The sequence below is a fragment of the Schistocerca nitens genome, chromosome 4, assembly GCF_023898315.1.
Source record: "Schistocerca nitens isolate TAMUIC-IGC-003100 chromosome 4, iqSchNite1.1, whole genome shotgun sequence".
NCBI lineage: Eukaryota > Metazoa > Arthropoda > Insecta > Orthoptera > Acrididae > Schistocerca > Schistocerca nitens.
Genome location: NC_064617.1, coordinates 660,716,168 through 660,735,218, shown reverse-complemented (window position 1 = coordinate 660,735,218; position 19,051 = coordinate 660,716,168). Strand labels below are relative to the sequence as shown.

The 19,051-nt window shown below is 50.7% G+C and overlaps 39 non-coding genes across 39 annotated transcripts; all 39 read left to right on the top strand.

The window, feature by feature from the left end:
• The first annotated feature begins 326 nt into the window (after positions 1 to 326).
• On the top strand, positions 327 to 408 carry Trnas-aga (transfer RNA serine (anticodon AGA)). The gene has a single exon. It is a non-coding gene; the product is annotated as a tRNA-Ser (tRNA).
• A 345-nt stretch (positions 409 to 753) lies between these two features.
• Trnak-uuu (transfer RNA lysine (anticodon UUU)) lies at positions 754 to 826 on the top strand. Its single transcript has one exon. It is a non-coding gene; the product is annotated as a tRNA-Lys (tRNA).
• Positions 827 to 964: 138 nt separating this feature from the next.
• Trnas-cga (transfer RNA serine (anticodon CGA)) lies at positions 965 to 1,046 on the top strand. Its single transcript has one exon. It is a non-coding gene; the product is annotated as a tRNA-Ser (tRNA).
• A 741-nt stretch (positions 1,047 to 1,787) lies between these two features.
• Positions 1,788 to 1,869, top strand: Trnas-aga (transfer RNA serine (anticodon AGA)). The gene has a single exon. It is a non-coding gene; the product is annotated as a tRNA-Ser (tRNA).
• Positions 1,870 to 2,214: 345 nt separating this feature from the next.
• Positions 2,215 to 2,287, top strand: Trnak-uuu (transfer RNA lysine (anticodon UUU)). Its single transcript has one exon. It is a non-coding gene; the product is annotated as a tRNA-Lys (tRNA).
• Positions 2,288 to 2,425: 138 nt separating this feature from the next.
• Trnas-cga (transfer RNA serine (anticodon CGA)) lies at positions 2,426 to 2,507 on the top strand. The gene has a single exon. It is a non-coding gene; the product is annotated as a tRNA-Ser (tRNA).
• Positions 2,508 to 3,248: 741 nt separating this feature from the next.
• Trnas-aga (transfer RNA serine (anticodon AGA)) lies at positions 3,249 to 3,330 on the top strand. Its single transcript has one exon. It is a non-coding gene; the product is annotated as a tRNA-Ser (tRNA).
• Positions 3,331 to 3,675: 345 nt separating this feature from the next.
• Positions 3,676 to 3,748, top strand: Trnak-uuu (transfer RNA lysine (anticodon UUU)). The gene has a single exon. It is a non-coding gene; the product is annotated as a tRNA-Lys (tRNA).
• A 138-nt stretch (positions 3,749 to 3,886) lies between these two features.
• Positions 3,887 to 3,968, top strand: Trnas-cga (transfer RNA serine (anticodon CGA)). The gene has a single exon. It is a non-coding gene; the product is annotated as a tRNA-Ser (tRNA).
• A 741-nt stretch (positions 3,969 to 4,709) lies between these two features.
• Trnas-aga (transfer RNA serine (anticodon AGA)) lies at positions 4,710 to 4,791 on the top strand. Its single transcript has one exon. It is a non-coding gene; the product is annotated as a tRNA-Ser (tRNA).
• A 345-nt stretch (positions 4,792 to 5,136) lies between these two features.
• Trnak-uuu (transfer RNA lysine (anticodon UUU)) lies at positions 5,137 to 5,209 on the top strand. Its single transcript has one exon. It is a non-coding gene; the product is annotated as a tRNA-Lys (tRNA).
• A 138-nt stretch (positions 5,210 to 5,347) lies between these two features.
• On the top strand, positions 5,348 to 5,429 carry Trnas-cga (transfer RNA serine (anticodon CGA)). Its single transcript has one exon. It is a non-coding gene; the product is annotated as a tRNA-Ser (tRNA).
• A 741-nt stretch (positions 5,430 to 6,170) lies between these two features.
• On the top strand, positions 6,171 to 6,252 carry Trnas-aga (transfer RNA serine (anticodon AGA)). Its single transcript has one exon. It is a non-coding gene; the product is annotated as a tRNA-Ser (tRNA).
• Positions 6,253 to 6,597: 345 nt separating this feature from the next.
• Positions 6,598 to 6,670, top strand: Trnak-uuu (transfer RNA lysine (anticodon UUU)). The gene has a single exon. It is a non-coding gene; the product is annotated as a tRNA-Lys (tRNA).
• A 138-nt stretch (positions 6,671 to 6,808) lies between these two features.
• Trnas-cga (transfer RNA serine (anticodon CGA)) lies at positions 6,809 to 6,890 on the top strand. Its single transcript has one exon. It is a non-coding gene; the product is annotated as a tRNA-Ser (tRNA).
• Positions 6,891 to 7,631: 741 nt separating this feature from the next.
• On the top strand, positions 7,632 to 7,713 carry Trnas-aga (transfer RNA serine (anticodon AGA)). Its single transcript has one exon. It is a non-coding gene; the product is annotated as a tRNA-Ser (tRNA).
• Positions 7,714 to 8,058: 345 nt separating this feature from the next.
• Trnak-uuu (transfer RNA lysine (anticodon UUU)) lies at positions 8,059 to 8,131 on the top strand. Its single transcript has one exon. It is a non-coding gene; the product is annotated as a tRNA-Lys (tRNA).
• Positions 8,132 to 8,269: 138 nt separating this feature from the next.
• On the top strand, positions 8,270 to 8,351 carry Trnas-cga (transfer RNA serine (anticodon CGA)). The gene has a single exon. It is a non-coding gene; the product is annotated as a tRNA-Ser (tRNA).
• Positions 8,352 to 9,092: 741 nt separating this feature from the next.
• Positions 9,093 to 9,174, top strand: Trnas-aga (transfer RNA serine (anticodon AGA)). The gene has a single exon. It is a non-coding gene; the product is annotated as a tRNA-Ser (tRNA).
• Positions 9,175 to 9,519: 345 nt separating this feature from the next.
• On the top strand, positions 9,520 to 9,592 carry Trnak-uuu (transfer RNA lysine (anticodon UUU)). The gene has a single exon. It is a non-coding gene; the product is annotated as a tRNA-Lys (tRNA).
• Positions 9,593 to 9,730: 138 nt separating this feature from the next.
• Positions 9,731 to 9,812, top strand: Trnas-cga (transfer RNA serine (anticodon CGA)). Its single transcript has one exon. It is a non-coding gene; the product is annotated as a tRNA-Ser (tRNA).
• Positions 9,813 to 10,553: 741 nt separating this feature from the next.
• Positions 10,554 to 10,635, top strand: Trnas-aga (transfer RNA serine (anticodon AGA)). Its single transcript has one exon. It is a non-coding gene; the product is annotated as a tRNA-Ser (tRNA).
• A 345-nt stretch (positions 10,636 to 10,980) lies between these two features.
• Positions 10,981 to 11,053, top strand: Trnak-uuu (transfer RNA lysine (anticodon UUU)). The gene has a single exon. It is a non-coding gene; the product is annotated as a tRNA-Lys (tRNA).
• Positions 11,054 to 11,191: 138 nt separating this feature from the next.
• On the top strand, positions 11,192 to 11,273 carry Trnas-cga (transfer RNA serine (anticodon CGA)). The gene has a single exon. It is a non-coding gene; the product is annotated as a tRNA-Ser (tRNA).
• Positions 11,274 to 12,014: 741 nt separating this feature from the next.
• Trnas-aga (transfer RNA serine (anticodon AGA)) lies at positions 12,015 to 12,096 on the top strand. The gene has a single exon. It is a non-coding gene; the product is annotated as a tRNA-Ser (tRNA).
• Positions 12,097 to 12,441: 345 nt separating this feature from the next.
• Trnak-uuu (transfer RNA lysine (anticodon UUU)) lies at positions 12,442 to 12,514 on the top strand. Its single transcript has one exon. It is a non-coding gene; the product is annotated as a tRNA-Lys (tRNA).
• A 138-nt stretch (positions 12,515 to 12,652) lies between these two features.
• Trnas-cga (transfer RNA serine (anticodon CGA)) lies at positions 12,653 to 12,734 on the top strand. The gene has a single exon. It is a non-coding gene; the product is annotated as a tRNA-Ser (tRNA).
• Positions 12,735 to 13,475: 741 nt separating this feature from the next.
• Trnas-aga (transfer RNA serine (anticodon AGA)) lies at positions 13,476 to 13,557 on the top strand. Its single transcript has one exon. It is a non-coding gene; the product is annotated as a tRNA-Ser (tRNA).
• Positions 13,558 to 13,902: 345 nt separating this feature from the next.
• Trnak-uuu (transfer RNA lysine (anticodon UUU)) lies at positions 13,903 to 13,975 on the top strand. Its single transcript has one exon. It is a non-coding gene; the product is annotated as a tRNA-Lys (tRNA).
• Positions 13,976 to 14,113: 138 nt separating this feature from the next.
• Trnas-cga (transfer RNA serine (anticodon CGA)) lies at positions 14,114 to 14,195 on the top strand. The gene has a single exon. It is a non-coding gene; the product is annotated as a tRNA-Ser (tRNA).
• Positions 14,196 to 14,936: 741 nt separating this feature from the next.
• Trnas-aga (transfer RNA serine (anticodon AGA)) lies at positions 14,937 to 15,018 on the top strand. Its single transcript has one exon. It is a non-coding gene; the product is annotated as a tRNA-Ser (tRNA).
• Positions 15,019 to 15,363: 345 nt separating this feature from the next.
• Positions 15,364 to 15,436, top strand: Trnak-uuu (transfer RNA lysine (anticodon UUU)). Its single transcript has one exon. It is a non-coding gene; the product is annotated as a tRNA-Lys (tRNA).
• A 138-nt stretch (positions 15,437 to 15,574) lies between these two features.
• On the top strand, positions 15,575 to 15,656 carry Trnas-cga (transfer RNA serine (anticodon CGA)). The gene has a single exon. It is a non-coding gene; the product is annotated as a tRNA-Ser (tRNA).
• Positions 15,657 to 16,396: 740 nt separating this feature from the next.
• On the top strand, positions 16,397 to 16,478 carry Trnas-aga (transfer RNA serine (anticodon AGA)). Its single transcript has one exon. It is a non-coding gene; the product is annotated as a tRNA-Ser (tRNA).
• A 345-nt stretch (positions 16,479 to 16,823) lies between these two features.
• Trnak-uuu (transfer RNA lysine (anticodon UUU)) lies at positions 16,824 to 16,896 on the top strand. The gene has a single exon. It is a non-coding gene; the product is annotated as a tRNA-Lys (tRNA).
• Positions 16,897 to 17,034: 138 nt separating this feature from the next.
• On the top strand, positions 17,035 to 17,116 carry Trnas-cga (transfer RNA serine (anticodon CGA)). Its single transcript has one exon. It is a non-coding gene; the product is annotated as a tRNA-Ser (tRNA).
• Positions 17,117 to 17,856: 740 nt separating this feature from the next.
• Trnas-aga (transfer RNA serine (anticodon AGA)) lies at positions 17,857 to 17,938 on the top strand. The gene has a single exon. It is a non-coding gene; the product is annotated as a tRNA-Ser (tRNA).
• Positions 17,939 to 18,283: 345 nt separating this feature from the next.
• Positions 18,284 to 18,356, top strand: Trnak-uuu (transfer RNA lysine (anticodon UUU)). The gene has a single exon. It is a non-coding gene; the product is annotated as a tRNA-Lys (tRNA).
• A 138-nt stretch (positions 18,357 to 18,494) lies between these two features.
• Positions 18,495 to 18,576, top strand: Trnas-cga (transfer RNA serine (anticodon CGA)). Its single transcript has one exon. It is a non-coding gene; the product is annotated as a tRNA-Ser (tRNA).
• Positions 18,577 to 19,051: the final 475 nt, after the last annotated feature.

Sequence of the window (19,051 nt, the reverse complement as noted above, 5' to 3'; positions counted from 1 at the left end):
GTCAGCGGTGCGTCAGTGGGAAGTCGGTGAAGTCGCCATTGGAGCCGTAAGCCAGTAATTACGACACGCGAATCACTCAAACACCATGCAGCATGTACCACAATGCTCGGCCGAGGGACCGGGTAGCTCAGTCGGTAGAGCGCTAGACTTTCAACCAAAGGGTCCCGGGTTCAAGCCCCCGTCCAGGCGAAAATTGATACACTGTCGTAACGGCTAATGTGCTGGCAACGGAAGCACTACAGAAACGAGTGAGGCCATGTCGTGTTCTTACGTCAGATTGCTTGAAAAGGAGCAGTTGCACTTGTCGAGAGACGCTTCTGCGACCGGCAGTCGTGGCCGAGTGGTTAAGGCGTCTGACTAGAAATCAGATTCCCTCTGGGAGCGTAGGTTCGAGTTCTACCGACTGCGTTTCTTTTTTGTGTCAAGAGGTGAAGAACATCTCCAACGGAACCGTGAAATGAGCGAATACGTGGGAAACACTGCATTCGAGACGCTTGTGAATTTTACAATTGTCCAGTGAGTGTCGACAAAACACGTAGCTCCTCTGCTGAGACGTACAAAATGCTGCAATTTCACTTTGCATCGTGTGTCAGCTTTCTTCGATAGGCTGTTACGAGGATAGCGTGATGAGTTTTTAGACAGCAGTCAGACGACGTTTAAACAGTATCAGCTCCACGCAACGACTACCCAACAGTAAAGGACATGAGGCAATGTGTCAGTATGCCTAGAGGGAGGGGTGTTAAGGTAATGTGAGCCCGGATAGCTCAGTCGGTAGAGCATTAGGCTTTTAACCTAAGGGTCCAGGGTTCAAGTCCCTGTTCGGGCGGAAATTTTAATACCTTGGTAGCCGCACGTCTCGTAGCGGTGTAAGCACTACGGAAAAGAATGCTGCTACGCCGTTTCCTGGCACTGCAGTGCTTTAAACAGTAGCAGTTGCATGTGTCGGGAGGATCGTCCGCTAGTGGCAGTCGTGGCCGAGTGGTTAAGGCGTCTGACTCGAAATCAGATTCCCTCTGGGAGCGTAGGTTCGAATCCTACCGGCTGCGTGTGATTTTGCGTAAAAACGAGCAGAAATTTTCGCCCACATGTGACATGCGTGGGTGAAAGCGGATCCAAACCAGTGACACCATTCTCAACAAGACGGAAATTTATGTTTAAGAATACTGTTTCGCGACGGCCGCTGTCTGTTGCGGCTCTCGGTTCACCTCGCACGGACGCTAGTACTGCAGAAATCAGTCGCAGGCCCACGAATGCGCCCCCGTCATTTTGTCGCGCCGTCGCCGTGTTCGTGAGTACGCAGATGTGCTTCAAAGTGTTGGACAGAGCGAGCATTCATTTCTTTTTAAGAATCGCAATTCAATTCATTCGAGTGTGGCAAAAGCAGTGGTGCAGCGTTTCCTTTCTTAAGATCTCGCAGCTGCTTGCAAGTATGTCCATCGTTTAAGACGACAGAAAAGTAGCGTCAGCGGTGCGTCAGTGGGAAGTCGGTGAAGTCGCCATTGGAGCCGTAAGCCAGTAATTACGACACGCGAATCACTCAAACACCATGCAGCATGTACCACAATGCTCGGCCGAGGGACCGGGTAGCTCAGTCGGTAGAGCGCTAGACTTTCAACCAAAGGGTCCCGGGTTCAAGCCCCCGTCCAGGCGAAAATTGATACACTGTCGTAACGGCTAATGTGCTGGCAACGGAAGCACTACAGAAACGAGTGAGGCCATGTCGTGTTCTTACGTCAGATTGCTTGAAAAGGAGCAGTTGCACTTGTCGAGAGACGCTTCTGCGACCGGCAGTCGTGGCCGAGTGGTTAAGGCGTCTGACTAGAAATCAGATTCCCTCTGGGAGCGTAGGTTCGAGTCCTACCGACTGCGTTTCTTTTTTGTGTCAAGAGGTGAAGAACATCTCCAACGGAACCGTGAAATGAGCGAATACGTGGGAAACACTGCATTCGAGACGCTTGTGAATTTTACAATTGTCCAGTGAGTGTCGACAAAACACGTAGCTCCTCTGCTGAGACGTACAAAATGCTGCAATTTCACTTTGCATCGTGTGTCAGCTTTCTTCGATAGGCTGTTACGAGGATAGCGTGATGAGTTTTTAGACAGCAGTCAGAGGACGTTTAAACAGTATCAGCTCCACGCAACGACTACCCAACAGTAAAGGACATGAGGCAATGTGTCAGTATGCCTAGAGGGAGGGGTGTTAAGGTAATGTGAGCCCGGATAGCTCAGTCGGTAGAGCATTAGGCTTTTAACCTAAGGGTCCAGGGTTCAAGTCCCTGTTCGGGCGGAAATTTTAATACCTTGGTAGCCGCACGTCTCGTAGCGGTGTAAGCACTACGGAAAAGAATGCTGCTACGCCGTTTCCTGGCACTGCAGTGCTTTAAACAGTAGCAGTTGCATGTGTCGGGAGGATCGTCCGCTAGTGGCAGTCGTGGCCGAGTGGTTAAGGCGTCTGACTCGAAATCAGATTCCCTCTGGGAGCGTAGGTTCGAATCCTACCGGCTGCGTGTGATTTTGCGTAAAAACGAGCAGAAATTTTCGCCCACATGTGACATGCGTGGGTGAAAGCGGATCCAAACCAGTGACACCATTCTCAACAAGACGGAAATTTATGTTTAAGAATACTGTTTCGCGACGGCCGCTGTCTGTTGCGGCTCTCGGTTCACCTCGCACGGACGCTAGTACTGCAGAAATCAGTCGCAGGCCCACGAATGCGCCCCCGTCATTTTGTCGCGCCGTCGCCGTGTTCGTGAGTACGCAGATGTGCTTCAAAGTGTTGGACAGAGCGAGCATTCATTTCTTTTTAAGAATCGCAATTCAATTCATTCGAGTGTGGCAAAAGCAGTGGTGCAGCGTTTCCTTTCTTAAGATCTCGCAGCTGCTTGCAAGTATGTCCATCGTTTAAGACGACAGAAAAGTAGCGTCAGCGGTGCGTCAGTGGGAAGTCGGTGAAGTCGCCATTGGAGCCGTAAGCCAGTAATTACGACACGCGAATCACTCAAACACCATGCAGCATGTACCACAATGCTCGGCCGAGGGACCGGGTAGCTCAGTCGGTAGAGCGCTAGACTTTCAACCAAAGGGTCCCGGGTTCAAGCCCCCGTCCAGGCGAAAATTGATACACTGTCGTAACGGCTAATGTGCTGGCAACGGAAGCACTACAGAAACGAGTGAGGCCATGTCGTGTTCTTACGTCAGATTGCTTGAAAAGGAGCAGTTGCACTTGTCGAGAGACGCTTCTGCGACCGGCAGTCGTGGCCGAGTGGTTAAGGCGTCTGACTAGAAATCAGATTCCCTCTGGGAGCGTAGGTTCGAGTTCTACCGACTGCGTTTCTTTTTTGTGTCAAGAGGTGAAGAACATCTCCAACGGAACCGTGAAATGAGCGAATACGTGGGAAACACTGCATTCGAGACGCTTGTGAATTTTACAATTGTCCAGTGAGTGTCGACAAAACACGTAGCTCCTCTGCTGAGACGTACAAAATGCTGCAATTTCACTTTGCATCGTGTGTCAGCTTTCTTCGATAGGCTGTTACGAGGATAGCGTGATGAGTTTTTAGACAGCAGTCAGACGACGTTTAAACAGTATCAGCTCCACGCAACGACTACCCAACAGTAAAGGACATGAGGCAATGTGTCAGTATGCCTAGAGGGAGGGGTGTTAAGGTAATGTGAGCCCGGATAGCTCAGTCGGTAGAGCATTAGGCTTTTAACCTAAGGGTCCAGGGTTCAAGTCCCTGTTCGGGCGGAAATTTTAATACCTTGGTAGCCGCACGTCTCGTAGCGGTGTAAGCACTACGGAAAAGAATGCTGCTACGCCGTTTCCTGGCACTGCAGTGCTTTAAACAGTAGCAGTTGCATGTGTCGGGAGGATCGTCCGCTAGTGGCAGTCGTGGCCGAGTGGTTAAGGCGTCTGACTCGAAATCAGATTCCCTCTGGGAGCGTAGGTTCGAATCCTACCGGCTGCGTGTGATTTTGCGTAAAAACGAGCAGAAATTTTCGCCCACATGTGACATGCGTGGGTGAAAGCGGATCCAAACCAGTGACACCATTCTCAACAAGACGGAAATTTATGTTTAAGAATACTGTTTCGCGACGGCCGCTGTCTGTTGCGGCTCTCGGTTCACCTCGCACGGACGCTAGTACTGCAGAAATCAGTCGCAGGCCCACGAATGCGCCCCCGTCATTTTGTCGCGCCGTCGCCGTGTTCGTGAGTACGCAGATGTGCTTCAAAGTGTTGGACAGAGCGAGCATTCATTTCTTTTTAAGAATCGCAATTCAATTCATTCGAGTGTGGCAAAAGCAGTGGTGCAGCGTTTCCTTTCTTAAGATCTCGCAGCTGCTTGCAAGTATGTCCATCGTTTAAGACGACAGAAAAGTAGCGTCAGCGGTGCGTCAGTGGGAAGTCGGTGAAGTCGCCATTGGAGCCGTAAGCCAGTAATTACGACACGCGAATCACTCAAACACCATGCAGCATGTACCACAATGCTCGGCCGAGGGACCGGGTAGCTCAGTCGGTAGAGCGCTAGACTTTCAACCAAAGGGTCCCGGGTTCAAGCCCCCGTCCAGGCGAAAATTGATACACTGTCGTAACGGCTAATGTGCTGGCAACGGAAGCACTACAGAAACGAGTGAGGCCATGTCGTGTTCTTACGTCAGATTGCTTGAAAAGGAGCAGTTGCACTTGTCGAGAGACGCTTCTGCGACCGGCAGTCGTGGCCGAGTGGTTAAGGCGTCTGACTAGAAATCAGATTCCCTCTGGGAGCGTAGGTTCGAGTTCTACCGACTGCGTTTCTTTTTTGTGTCAAGAGGTGAAGAACATCTCCAACGGAACCGTGAAATGAGCGAATACGTGGGAAACACTGCATTCGAGACGCTTGTGAATTTTACAATTGTCCAGTGAGTGTCGACAAAACACGTAGCTCCTCTGCTGAGACGTACAAAATGCTGCAATTTCACTTTGCATCGTGTGTCAGCTTTCTTCGATAGGCTGTTACGAGGATAGCGTGATGAGTTTTTAGACAGCAGTCAGACGACGTTTAAACAGTATCAGCTCCACGCAACGACTACCCAACAGTAAAGGACATGAGGCAATGTGTCAGTATGCCTAGAGGGAGGGGTGTTAAGGTAATGTGAGCCCGGATAGCTCAGTCGGTAGAGCATTAGGCTTTTAACCTAAGGGTCCAGGGTTCAAGTCCCTGTTCGGGCGGAAATTTTAATACCTTGGTAGCCGCACGTCTCGTAGCGGTGTAAGCACTACGGAAAAGAATGCTGCTACGCCGTTTCCTGGCACTGCAGTGCTTTAAACAGTAGCAGTTGCATGTGTCGGGAGGATCGTCCGCTAGTGGCAGTCGTGGCCGAGTGGTTAAGGCGTCTGACTCGAAATCAGATTCCCTCTGGGAGCGTAGGTTCGAATCCTACCGGCTGCGTGTGATTTTGCGTAAAAACGAGCAGAAATTTTCGCCCACATGTGACATGCGTGGGTGAAAGCGGATCCAAACCAGTGACACCATTCTCAACAAGACGGAAATTTATGTTTAAGAATACTGTTTCGCGACGGCCGCTGTCTGTTGCGGCTCTCGGTTCACCTCGCACGGACGCTAGTACTGCAGAAATCAGTCGCAGGCCCACGAATGCGCCCCCGTCATTTTGTCGCGCCGTCGCCGTGTTCGTGAGTACGCAGATGTGCTTCAAAGTGTTGGACAGAGCGAGCATTCATTTCTTTTTAAGAATCGCAATTCAATTCATTCGAGTGTGGCAAAAGCAGTGGTGCAGCGTTTCCTTTCTTAAGATCTCGCAGCTGCTTGCAAGTATGTCCATCGTTTAAGACGACAGAAAAGTAGCGTCAGCGGTGCGTCAGTGGGAAGTCGGTGAAGTCGCCATTGGAGCCGTAAGCCAGTAATTACGACACGCGAATCACTCAAACACCATGCAGCATGTACCACAATGCTCGGCCGAGGGACCGGGTAGCTCAGTCGGTAGAGCGCTAGACTTTCAACCAAAGGGTCCCGGGTTCAAGCCCCCGTCCAGGCGAAAATTGATACACTGTCGTAACGGCTAATGTGCTGGCAACGGAAGCACTACAGAAACGAGTGAGGCCATGTCGTGTTCTTACGTCAGATTGCTTGAAAAGGAGCAGTTGCACTTGTCGAGAGACGCTTCTGCGACCGGCAGTCGTGGCCGAGTGGTTAAGGCGTCTGACTAGAAATCAGATTCCCTCTGGGAGCGTAGGTTCGAGTCCTACCGACTGCGTTTCTTTTTTGTGTCAAGAGGTGAAGAACATCTCCAACGGAACCGTGAAATGAGCGAATACGTGGGAAACACTGCATTCGAGACGCTTGTGAATTTTACAATTGTCCAGTGAGTGTCGACAAAACACGTAGCTCCTCTGCTGAGACGTACAAAATGCTGCAATTTCACTTTGCATCGTGTGTCAGCTTTCTTCGATAGGCTGTTACGAGGATAGCGTGATGAGTTTTTAGACAGCAGTCAGAGGACGTTTAAACAGTATCAGCTCCACGCAACGACTACCCAACAGTAAAGGACATGAGGCAATGTGTCAGTATGCCTAGAGGGAGGGGTGTTAAGGTAATGTGAGCCCGGATAGCTCAGTCGGTAGAGCATTAGGCTTTTAACCTAAGGGTCCAGGGTTCAAGTCCCTGTTCGGGCGGAAATTTTAATACCTTGGTAGCCGCACGTCTCGTAGCGGTGTAAGCACTACGGAAAAGAATGCTGCTACGCCGTTTCCTGGCACTGCAGTGCTTTAAACAGTAGCAGTTGCATGTGTCGGGAGGATCGTCCGCTAGTGGCAGTCGTGGCCGAGTGGTTAAGGCGTCTGACTCGAAATCAGATTCCCTCTGGGAGCGTAGGTTCGAATCCTACCGGCTGCGTGTGATTTTGCGTAAAAACGAGCAGAAATTTTCGCCCACATGTGACATGCGTGGGTGAAAGCGGATCCAAACCAGTGACACCATTCTCAACAAGACGGAAATTTATGTTTAAGAATACTGTTTCGCGACGGCCGCTGTCTGTTGCGGCTCTCGGTTCACCTCGCACGGACGCTAGTACTGCAGAAATCAGTCGCAGGCCCACGAATGCGCCCCCGTCATTTTGTCGCGCCGTCGCCGTGTTCGTGAGTACGCAGATGTGCTTCAAAGTGTTGGACAGAGCGAGCATTCATTTCTTTTTAAGAATCGCAATTCAATTCATTCGAGTGTGGCAAAAGCAGTGGTGCAGCGTTTCCTTTCTTAAGATCTCGCAGCTGCTTGCAAGTATGTCCATCGTTTAAGACGACAGAAAAGTAGCGTCAGCGGTGCGTCAGTGGGAAGTCGGTGAAGTCGCCATTGGAGCCGTAAGCCAGTAATTACGACACGCGAATCACTCAAACACCATGCAGCATGTACCACAATGCTCGGCCGAGGGACCGGGTAGCTCAGTCGGTAGAGCGCTAGACTTTCAACCAAAGGGTCCCGGGTTCAAGCCCCCGTCCAGGCGAAAATTGATACACTGTCGTAACGGCTAATGTGCTGGCAACGGAAGCACTACAGAAACGAGTGAGGCCATGTCGTGTTCTTACGTCAGATTGCTTGAAAAGGAGCAGTTGCACTTGTCGAGAGACGCTTCTGCGACCGGCAGTCGTGGCCGAGTGGTTAAGGCGTCTGACTAGAAATCAGATTCCCTCTGGGAGCGTAGGTTCGAGTTCTACCGACTGCGTTTCTTTTTTGTGTCAAGAGGTGAAGAACATCTCCAACGGAACCGTGAAATGAGCGAATACGTGGGAAACACTGCATTCGAGACGCTTGTGAATTTTACAATTGTCCAGTGAGTGTCGACAAAACACGTAGCTCCTCTGCTGAGACGTACAAAATGCTGCAATTTCACTTTGCATCGTGTGTCAGCTTTCTTCGATAGGCTGTTACGAGGATAGCGTGATGAGTTTTTAGACAGCAGTCAGACGACGTTTAAACAGTATCAGCTCCACGCAACGACTACCCAACAGTAAAGGACATGAGGCAATGTGTCAGTATGCCTAGAGGGAGGGGTGTTAAGGTAATGTGAGCCCGGATAGCTCAGTCGGTAGAGCATTAGGCTTTTAACCTAAGGGTCCAGGGTTCAAGTCCCTGTTCGGGCGGAAATTTTAATACCTTGGTAGCCGCACGTCTCGTAGCGGTGTAAGCACTACGGAAAAGAATGCTGCTACGCCGTTTCCTGGCACTGCAGTGCTTTAAACAGTAGCAGTTGCATGTGTCGGGAGGATCGTCCGCTAGTGGCAGTCGTGGCCGAGTGGTTAAGGCGTCTGACTCGAAATCAGATTCCCTCTGGGAGCGTAGGTTCGAATCCTACCGGCTGCGTGTGATTTTGCGTAAAAACGAGCAGAAATTTTCGCCCACATGTGACATGCGTGGGTGAAAGCGGATCCAAACCAGTGACACCATTCTCAACAAGACGGAAATTTATGTTTAAGAATACTGTTTCGCGACGGCCGCTGTCTGTTGCGGCTCTCGGTTCACCTCGCACGGACGCTAGTACTGCAGAAATCAGTCGCAGGCCCACGAATGCGCCCCCGTCATTTTGTCGCGCCGTCGCCGTGTTCGTGAGTACGCAGATGTGCTTCAAAGTGTTGGACAGAGCGAGCATTCATTTCTTTTTAAGAATCGCAATTCAATTCATTCGAGTGTGGCAAAAGCAGTGGTGCAGCGTTTCCTTTCTTAAGATCTCGCAGCTGCTTGCAAGTATGTCCATCGTTTAAGACGACAGAAAAGTAGCGTCAGCGGTGCGTCAGTGGGAAGTCGGTGAAGTCGCCATTGGAGCCGTAAGCCAGTAATTACGACACGCGAATCACTCAAACACCATGCAGCATGTACCACAATGCTCGGCCGAGGGACCGGGTAGCTCAGTCGGTAGAGCGCTAGACTTTCAACCAAAGGGTCCCGGGTTCAAGCCCCCGTCCAGGCGAAAATTGATACACTGTCGTAACGGCTAATGTGCTGGCAACGGAAGCACTACAGAAACGAGTGAGGCCATGTCGTGTTCTTACGTCAGATTGCTTGAAAAGGAGCAGTTGCACTTGTCGAGAGACGCTTCTGCGACCGGCAGTCGTGGCCGAGTGGTTAAGGCGTCTGACTAGAAATCAGATTCCCTCTGGGAGCGTAGGTTCGAGTTCTACCGACTGCGTTTCTTTTTTGTGTCAAGAGGTGAAGAACATCTCCAACGGAACCGTGAAATGAGCGAATACGTGGGAAACACTGCATTCGAGACGCTTGTGAATTTTACAATTGTCCAGTGAGTGTCGACAAAACACGTAGCTCCTCTGCTGAGACGTACAAAATGCTGCAATTTCACTTTGCATCGTGTGTCAGCTTTCTTCGATAGGCTGTTACGAGGATAGCGTGATGAGTTTTTAGACAGCAGTCAGACGACGTTTAAACAGTATCAGCTCCACGCAACGACTACCCAACAGTAAAGGACATGAGGCAATGTGTCAGTATGCCTAGAGGGAGGGGTGTTAAGGTAATGTGAGCCCGGATAGCTCAGTCGGTAGAGCATTAGGCTTTTAACCTAAGGGTCCAGGGTTCAAGTCCCTGTTCGGGCGGAAATTTTAATACCTTGGTAGCCGCACGTCTCGTAGCGGTGTAAGCACTACGGAAAAGAATGCTGCTACGCCGTTTCCTGGCACTGCAGTGCTTTAAACAGTAGCAGTTGCATGTGTCGGGAGGATCGTCCGCTAGTGGCAGTCGTGGCCGAGTGGTTAAGGCGTCTGACTCGAAATCAGATTCCCTCTGGGAGCGTAGGTTCGAATCCTACCGGCTGCGTGTGATTTTGCGTAAAAACGAGCAGAAATTTTCGCCCACATGTGACATGCGTGGGTGAAAGCGGATCCAAACCAGTGACACCATTCTCAACAAGACGGAAATTTATGTTTAAGAATACTGTTTCGCGACGGCCGCTGTCTGTTGCGGCTCTCGGTTCACCTCGCACGGACGCTAGTACTGCAGAAATCAGTCGCAGGCCCACGAATGCGCCCCCGTCATTTTGTCGCGCCGTCGCCGTGTTCGTGAGTACGCAGATGTGCTTCAAAGTGTTGGACAGAGCGAGCATTCATTTCTTTTTAAGAATCGCAATTCAATTCATTCGAGTGTGGCAAAAGCAGTGGTGCAGCGTTTCCTTTCTTAAGATCTCGCAGCTGCTTGCAAGTATGTCCATCGTTTAAGACGACAGAAAAGTAGCGTCAGCGGTGCGTCAGTGGGAAGTCGGTGAAGTCGCCATTGGAGCCGTAAGCCAGTAATTACGACACGCGAATCACTCAAACACCATGCAGCATGTACCACAATGCTCGGCCGAGGGACCGGGTAGCTCAGTCGGTAGAGCGCTAGACTTTCAACCAAAGGGTCCCGGGTTCAAGCCCCCGTCCAGGCGAAAATTGATACACTGTCGTAACGGCTAATGTGCTGGCAACGGAAGCACTACAGAAACGAGTGAGGCCATGTCGTGTTCTTACGTCAGATTGCTTGAAAAGGAGCAGTTGCACTTGTCGAGAGACGCTTCTGCGACCGGCAGTCGTGGCCGAGTGGTTAAGGCGTCTGACTAGAAATCAGATTCCCTCTGGGAGCGTAGGTTCGAGTCCTACCGACTGCGTTTCTTTTTTGTGTCAAGAGGTGAAGAACATCTCCAACGGAACCGTGAAATGAGCGAATACGTGGGAAACACTGCATTCGAGACGCTTGTGAATTTTACAATTGTCCAGTGAGTGTCGACAAAACACGTAGCTCCTCTGCTGAGACGTACAAAATGCTGCAATTTCACTTTGCATCGTGTGTCAGCTTTCTTCGATAGGCTGTTACGAGGATAGCGTGATGAGTTTTTAGACAGCAGTCAGAGGACGTTTAAACAGTATCAGCTCCACGCAACGACTACCCAACAGTAAAGGACATGAGGCAATGTGTCAGTATGCCTAGAGGGAGGGGTGTTAAGGTAATGTGAGCCCGGATAGCTCAGTCGGTAGAGCATTAGGCTTTTAACCTAAGGGTCCAGGGTTCAAGTCCCTGTTCGGGCGGAAATTTTAATACCTTGGTAGCCGCACGTCTCGTAGCGGTGTAAGCACTACGGAAAAGAATGCTGCTACGCCGTTTCCTGGCACTGCAGTGCTTTAAACAGTAGCAGTTGCATGTGTCGGGAGGATCGTCCGCTAGTGGCAGTCGTGGCCGAGTGGTTAAGGCGTCTGACTCGAAATCAGATTCCCTCTGGGAGCGTAGGTTCGAATCCTACCGGCTGCGTGTGATTTTGCGTAAAAACGAGCAGAAATTTTCGCCCACATGTGACATGCGTGGGTGAAAGCGGATCCAAACCAGTGACACCATTCTCAACAAGACGGAAATTTATGTTTAAGAATACTGTTTCGCGACGGCCGCTGTCTGTTGCGGCTCTCGGTTCACCTCGCACGGACGCTAGTACTGCAGAAATCAGTCGCAGGCCCACGAATGCGCCCCCGTCATTTTGTCGCGCCGTCGCCGTGTTCGTGAGTACGCAGATGTGCTTCAAAGTGTTGGACAGAGCGAGCATTCATTTCTTTTTAAGAATCGCAATTCAATTCATTCGAGTGTGGCAAAAGCAGTGGTGCAGCGTTTCCTTTCTTAAGATCTCGCAGCTGCTTGCAAGTATGTCCATCGTTTAAGACGACAGAAAAGTAGCGTCAGCGGTGCGTCAGTGGGAAGTCGGTGAAGTCGCCATTGGAGCCGTAAGCCAGTAATTACGACACGCGAATCACTCAAACACCATGCAGCATGTACCACAATGCTCGGCCGAGGGACCGGGTAGCTCAGTCGGTAGAGCGCTAGACTTTCAACCAAAGGGTCCCGGGTTCAAGCCCCCGTCCAGGCGAAAATTGATACACTGTCGTAACGGCTAATGTGCTGGCAACGGAAGCACTACAGAAACGAGTGAGGCCATGTCGTGTTCTTACGTCAGATTGCTTGAAAAGGAGCAGTTGCACTTGTCGAGAGACGCTTCTGCGACCGGCAGTCGTGGCCGAGTGGTTAAGGCGTCTGACTAGAAATCAGATTCCCTCTGGGAGCGTAGGTTCGAGTTCTACCGACTGCGTTTCTTTTTTGTGTCAAGAGGTGAAGAACATCTCCAACGGAACCGTGAAATGAGCGAATACGTGGGAAACACTGCATTCGAGACGCTTGTGAATTTTACAATTGTCCAGTGAGTGTCGACAAAACACGTAGCTCCTCTGCTGAGACGTACAAAATGCTGCAATTTCACTTTGCATCGTGTGTCAGCTTTCTTCGATAGGCTGTTACGAGGATAGCGTGATGAGTTTTTAGACAGCAGTCAGACGACGTTTAAACAGTATCAGCTCCACGCAACGACTACCCAACAGTAAAGGACATGAGGCAATGTGTCAGTATGCCTAGAGGGAGGGGTGTTAAGGTAATGTGAGCCCGGATAGCTCAGTCGGTAGAGCATTAGGCTTTTAACCTAAGGGTCCAGGGTTCAAGTCCCTGTTCGGGCGGAAATTTTAATACCTTGGTAGCCGCACGTCTCGTAGCGGTGTAAGCACTACGGAAAAGAATGCTGCTACGCCGTTTCCTGGCACTGCAGTGCTTTAAACAGTAGCAGTTGCATGTGTCGGGAGGATCGTCCGCTAGTGGCAGTCGTGGCCGAGTGGTTAAGGCGTCTGACTCGAAATCAGATTCCCTCTGGGAGCGTAGGTTCGAATCCTACCGGCTGCGTGTGATTTTGCGTAAAAACGAGCAGAAATTTTCGCCCACATGTGACATGCGTGGGTGAAAGCGGATCCAAACCAGTGACACCATTCTCAACAAGACGGAAATTTATGTTTAAGAATACTGTTTCGCGACGGCCGCTGTCTGTTGCGGCTCTCGGTTCACCTCGCACGGACGCTAGTACTGCAGAAATCAGTCGCAGGCCCACGAATGCGCCCCCGTCATTTTGTCGCGCCGTCGCCGTGTTCGTGAGTACGCAGATGTGCTTCAAAGTGTTGGACAGAGCGAGCATTCATTTCTTTTTAAGAATCGCAATTCAATTCATTCGAGTGTGGCAAAAGCAGTGGTGCAGCGTTTCCTTTCTTAAGATCTCGCAGCTGCTTGCAAGTATGTCCATCGTTTAAGACGACAGAAAAGTAGCGTCAGCGGTGCGTCAGTGGGAAGTCGGTGAAGTCGCCATTGGAGCCGTAAGCCAGTAATTACGACACGCGAATCACTCAAACACCATGCAGCATGTACCACAATGCTCGGCCGAGGGACCGGGTAGCTCAGTCGGTAGAGCGCTAGACTTTCAACCAAAGGGTCCCGGGTTCAAGCCCCCGTCCAGGCGAAAATTGATACACTGTCGTAACGGCTAATGTGCTGGCAACGGAAGCACTACAGAAACGAGTGAGGCCATGTCGTGTTCTTACGTCAGATTGCTTGAAAAGGAGCAGTTGCACTTGTCGAGAGACGCTTCTGCGACCGGCAGTCGTGGCCGAGTGGTTAAGGCGTCTGACTAGAAATCAGATTCCCTCTGGGAGCGTAGGTTCGAGTTCTACCGACTGCGTTTCTTTTTTGTGTCAAGAGGTGAAGAACATCTCCAACGGAACCGTGAAATGAGCGAATACGTGGGAAACACTGCATTCGAGACGCTTGTGAATTTTACAATTGTCCAGTGAGTGTCGACAAAACACGTAGCTCCTCTGCTGAGACGTACAAAATGCTGCAATTTCACTTTGCATCGTGTGTCAGCTTTCTTCGATAGGCTGTTACGAGGATAGCGTGATGAGTTTTTAGACAGCAGTCAGACGACGTTTAAACAGTATCAGCTCCACGCAACGACTACCCAACAGTAAAGGACATGAGGCAATGTGTCAGTATGCCTAGAGGGAGGGGTGTTAAGGTAATGTGAGCCCGGATAGCTCAGTCGGTAGAGCATTAGGCTTTTAACCTAAGGGTCCAGGGTTCAAGTCCCTGTTCGGGCGGAAATTTTAATACCTTGGTAGCCGCACGTCTCGTAGCGGTGTAAGCACTACGGAAAAGAATGCTGCTACGCCGTTTCCTGGCACTGCAGTGCTTTAAACAGTAGCAGTTGCATGTGTCGGGAGGATCGTCCGCTAGTGGCAGTCGTGGCCGAGTGGTTAAGGCGTCTGACTCGAAATCAGATTCCCTCTGGGAGCGTAGGTTCGAATCCTACCGGCTGCGTGTGATTTTGCGTAAAAACGAGCAGAAATTTTCGCCCACATGTGACATGCGTGGGTGAAAGCGGATCCAAACCAGTGACACCATTCTCAACAAGACGGAAATTTATGTTTAAGAATACTGTTTCGCGACGGCCGCTGTCTGTTGCGGCTCTCGGTTCACCTCGCACGGACGCTAGTACTGCAGAAATCAGTCGCAGGCCCACGAATGCGCCCCCGTCATTTTGTCGCGCCGTCGCCGTGTTCGTGAGTACGCAGATGTGCTTCAAAGTGTTGGACAGAGCGAGCATTCATTTCTTTTTAAGAATCGCAATTCAATTCATTCGAGTGTGGCAAAAGCAGTGGTGCAGCGTTTCCTTTCTTAAGATCTCGCAGCTGCTTGCAAGTATGTCCATCGTTTAAGACGACAGAAAAGTAGCGTCAGCGGTGCGTCAGTGGGAAGTCGGTGAAGTCGCCATTGGAGCCGTAAGCCAGTAATTACGACACGCGAATCACTCAAACACCATGCAGCATGTACCACAATGCTCGGCCGAGGGACCGGGTAGCTCAGTCGGTAGAGCGCTAGACTTTCAACCAAAGGGTCCCGGGTTCAAGCCCCCGTCCAGGCGAAAATTGATACACTGTCGTAACGGCTAATGTGCTGGCAACGGAAGCACTACAGAAACGAGTGAGGCCATGTCGTGTTCTTACGTCAGATTGCTTGAAAAGGAGCAGTTGCACTTGTCGAGAGACGCTTCTGCGACCGGCAGTCGTGGCCGAGTGGTTAAGGCGTCTGACTAGAAATCAGATTCCCTCTGGGAGCGTAGGTTCGAGTCCTACCGACTGCGTTTCTTTTTTGTGTCAAGAGGTGAAGAACATCTCCAACGGAACCGTGAAATGAGCGAATACGTGGGAAACACTGCATTCGAGACGCTTGTGAATTTTACAATTGTCCAGTGAGTGTCGACAAAACACGTAGCTCCTCTGCTGAGACGTACAAAATGCTGCAATTTCACTTTGCATCGTGTGTCAGCTTTCTTCGATAGGCTGTTACGAGGATAGCGTGATGAGTTTTTAGACAGCAGTCAGACGACGTTTAAACAGTATCAGCTCCACGCAACGACTACCCAACAGTAAAGGACATGAGGCAATGTGTCAGTATGCCTAGAGGGAGGGGTGTTAAGGTAATGTGAGCCCGGATAGCTCAGTCGGTAGAGCATTAGGCTTTTAACCTAAGGGTCCAGGGTTCAAGTCCCTGTTCGGGCGGAAATTTTAATACCTTGGTAGCCGCACGTCTCGTAGCGGTGTAAGCACTACGGAAAAGAATGCTGCTACGCCGTTTCCTGGCACTGCAGTGCTTTAAACAGTAGCAGTTGCATGTGTCGGGAGGATCGTCCGCTAGTGGCAGTCGTGGCCGAGTGGTTAAGGCGTCTGACTCGAAATCAGATTCCCTCTGGGAGCGTAGGTTCGAATCCTACCGGCTGCGTGTGATTTTGCGTAAAAACGAGCAGAAATTTTCGCCCACATGTGACATGCGTGGGTGAAAGCGGATCCAAACCAGTGACACCATTCTCAACAAGACGGAAATTTATGTTTAAGAATACTGTTTCGCGACGGCCGCTGTCTGTTGCGGCTCTCGGTTCACCTCGCACGGACGCTAGTACTGCAGAAATCAGTCGCAGGCCCACGAATGCGCCCCCGTCATTTTGTCGCGCCGTCGCCGTGTTCGTGAGTACGCAGATGTGCTTCAAAGTGTTGGACAGAGCGAGCATTCATTTCTTTTTAAGAATCGCAATTCAATTCATTCGAGTGTGGCAAAAGCAGTGGTGCAGCGTTTCCTTTCTTAAGATCTCGCAGCTGCTTGCAAGTATGTCCATCGTTTAAGACGACAGAAAAGTAGCGTCAGCGGTGCGTCAGTGGGAAGTCGGTGAAGTCGCCATTGGAGCCGTAAGCCAGTAATTACGACACGCGAATCACTCAAACACCATGCAGCATGTACCACAATGCTCGGCCGAGGGACCGGTAGCTCAGTCGGTAGAGCGCTAGACTTTCAACCAAAGGGTCCCGGGTTCAAGCCCCCGTCCAGGCGAAAATTGATACACTGTCGTAACGGCTAATGTGCTGGCAACGGAAGCACTACAGAAACGAGTGAGGCCATGTCGTGTTCTTACGTCAGATTGCTTGAAAAGGAGCAGTTGCACTTGTCGAGAGACGCTTCTGCGACCGGCAGTCGTGGCCGAGTGGTTAAGGCGTCTGACTAGAAATCAGATTCCCTCTGGGAGCGTAGGTTCGAGTCCTACCGACTGCGTTTCTTTTTTGTGTCAAGAGGTGAAGAACATCTCCAACGGAACCGTGAAATGAGCGAATACGTGGGAAACACTGCATTCGAGACGCTTGTGAATTTTACAATTGTCCAGTGAGTGTCGACAAAACACGTAGCTCCTCTGCTGAGACGTACAAAATGCTGCAATTTCACTTTGCATCGTGTGTCAGCTTTCTTCGATAGGCTGTTACGAGGATAGCGTGATGAGTTTTTAGACAGCAGTCAGACGACGTTTAAACAGTATCAGCTCCACGCAACGACTACCCAACAGTAAAGGACATGAGGCAATGTGTCAATATGCCTAGAGGGAGGGGTGTTAAGGTAATGTGAGCCCGGATAGCTCAGTCGGTAGAGCATTAGGCTTTTAACCTAAGGGTCCAGGGTTCAAGTCCCTGTTCGGGCGGAAATTTTAATACCTTGGTAGCCGCACGTCTCGTAGCGGTGTAAGCACTACGGAAAAGAATGCTGCTACGCCGTTTCCTGGCACTGCAGTGCTTTAAACAGTAGCAGTTGCATGTGTCGGGAGGATCGTCCGCTAGTGGCAGTCGTGGCCGAGTGGTTAAGGCGTCTGACTCGAAATCAGATTCCCTCTGGGAGCGTAGGTTCGAATCCTACCGGCTGCGTGTGATTTTGCGTAAAAACGAGCAGAAATTTTCGCCCACATGTGACATGCGTGGGTGAAAGCGGATCCAAACCAGTGACACCATTCTCAACAAGACGGAAATTTATGTTTAAGAATACTGTTTCGCGACGGCCGCTGTCTGTTGCGGCTCTCGGTTCACCTCGCACGGACGCTAGTACTGCAGAAATCAGTCGCAGGCCCACGAATGCGCCCCCGTCATTTTGTCGCGCCGTCGCCGTGTTCGTGAGTACGCAGATGTGCTTCAAAGTGTTGGACAGAGCGAGCATTCATTTCTTTTTAAGAATCGCAATTCAATTCATTCGAGTGTGGCAAAAGCAGTGGTGCAGCGTTTCCTTTCTTAAGATCTCGCAGCTGCTTGCAAGTATGTCCATCGTTTAAGACGACAGAAAAGTAGCGTCAGCGGTGCGTCAGTGGGAAGTCGGTGAAGTCGCCATTGGAGCCGTAAGCCAGTAATTACGACACGCGAATCACTCAAACACCATGCAGCATGTACCACAATGCTCGGCCGAGGGACCGGTAGCTCAGTCGGTAGAGCGCTAGACTTTCAACCAAAGGGTCCCGGGTTCAAGCCCCCGTCCAGGCGAAAATTGATACACTGTCGTAACGGCTAATGTGCTGGCAACGGAAGCACTACAGAAACGAGTGAGGCCATGTCGTGTTCTTACGTCAGATTGCTTGAAAAGGAGCAGTTGCACTTGTCGAGAGACGCTTCTGCGACCGGCAGTCGTGGCCGAGTGGTTAAGGCGTCTGACTAGAAATCAGATTCCCTCTGGGAGCGTAGGTTCGAGTCCTACCGACTGCGTTTCTTTTTTGTGTCAAGAGGTGAAGAACATCTCCAACGGAACCGTGAAATGAGCGAATACGTGGGAAACACTGCATTCGAGACGCTTGTGAATTTTACAATTGTCCAGTGAGTGTCGACAAAACACGTAGCTCCTCTGCTGAGACGTACAAAATGCTGCAATTTCACTTTGCATCGTGTGTCAGCTTTCTTCGATAGGCTGTTACGAGGATAGCGTGATGAGTTTTTAGACAGCAGTCAGACGACGTTTAAACAGTATCAGCTCCACGCAACGACTACCCAACAGTAAAGGACATGAGGCAATGTGTCAATATGCCTAGAGGGAGGGGTGTTAAGGTAATGTGAGCCCGGATAGCTCAGTCGGTAGAGCATTAGGCTTTTAACCTAAGGGTCCAGGGTTCAAGTCCCTGTTCGGGCGGAAATTTTAATACCTTGGTAGCCGCACGTCTCGTAGCGGTGTAAGCACTACGGAAAAGAATGCTGCTACGCCGTTTCCTGGCACTGCAGTGCTTTAAACAGTAGCAGTTGCATGTGTCGGGAGGATCGTCCGCTAGTGGCAGTCGTGGCCGAGTGGTTAAGGCGTCTGACTCGAAATCAGATTCCCTCTGGGAGCGTAGGTTCGAATCCTACCGGCTGCGTGTGATTTTGCGTAAAAACGAGCAGAAATTTTCGCCCACATGTGACATGCGTGGGTGAAAGCGGATCCAAACCAGTGACACCATTCTCAACAAGACGGAAATTTATGTTTAAGAATACTGTTTCGCGACGGCCGCTGTCTGTTGCGGCTCTCGGTTCACCTCGCACGGACGCTAGTACTGCAGAAATCAGTCGCAGGCCCACGAATGCGCCCCCGTCATTTTGTCGCGCCGTCGCCGTGTTCGTGAGTACGCAGATGTGCTTCAAAGTGTTGGACAGAGCGAGCATTCATTTCTTTTTAAGAATCGCAATTCAATTCATTCGAGTGTGGCAAAAGCAGTGGTGCAGCGTTTCCTTTCTTAAGATCTCGCAGCTGCTTGCAAGTATGTCCATCGTTTAAGACGACAGAAAAGTAGCGTCAGCGGTGCGTCAGTGGGAAGTCGGTGAAGTCGCCATTGGAGCCGTAAGCCAGTAATT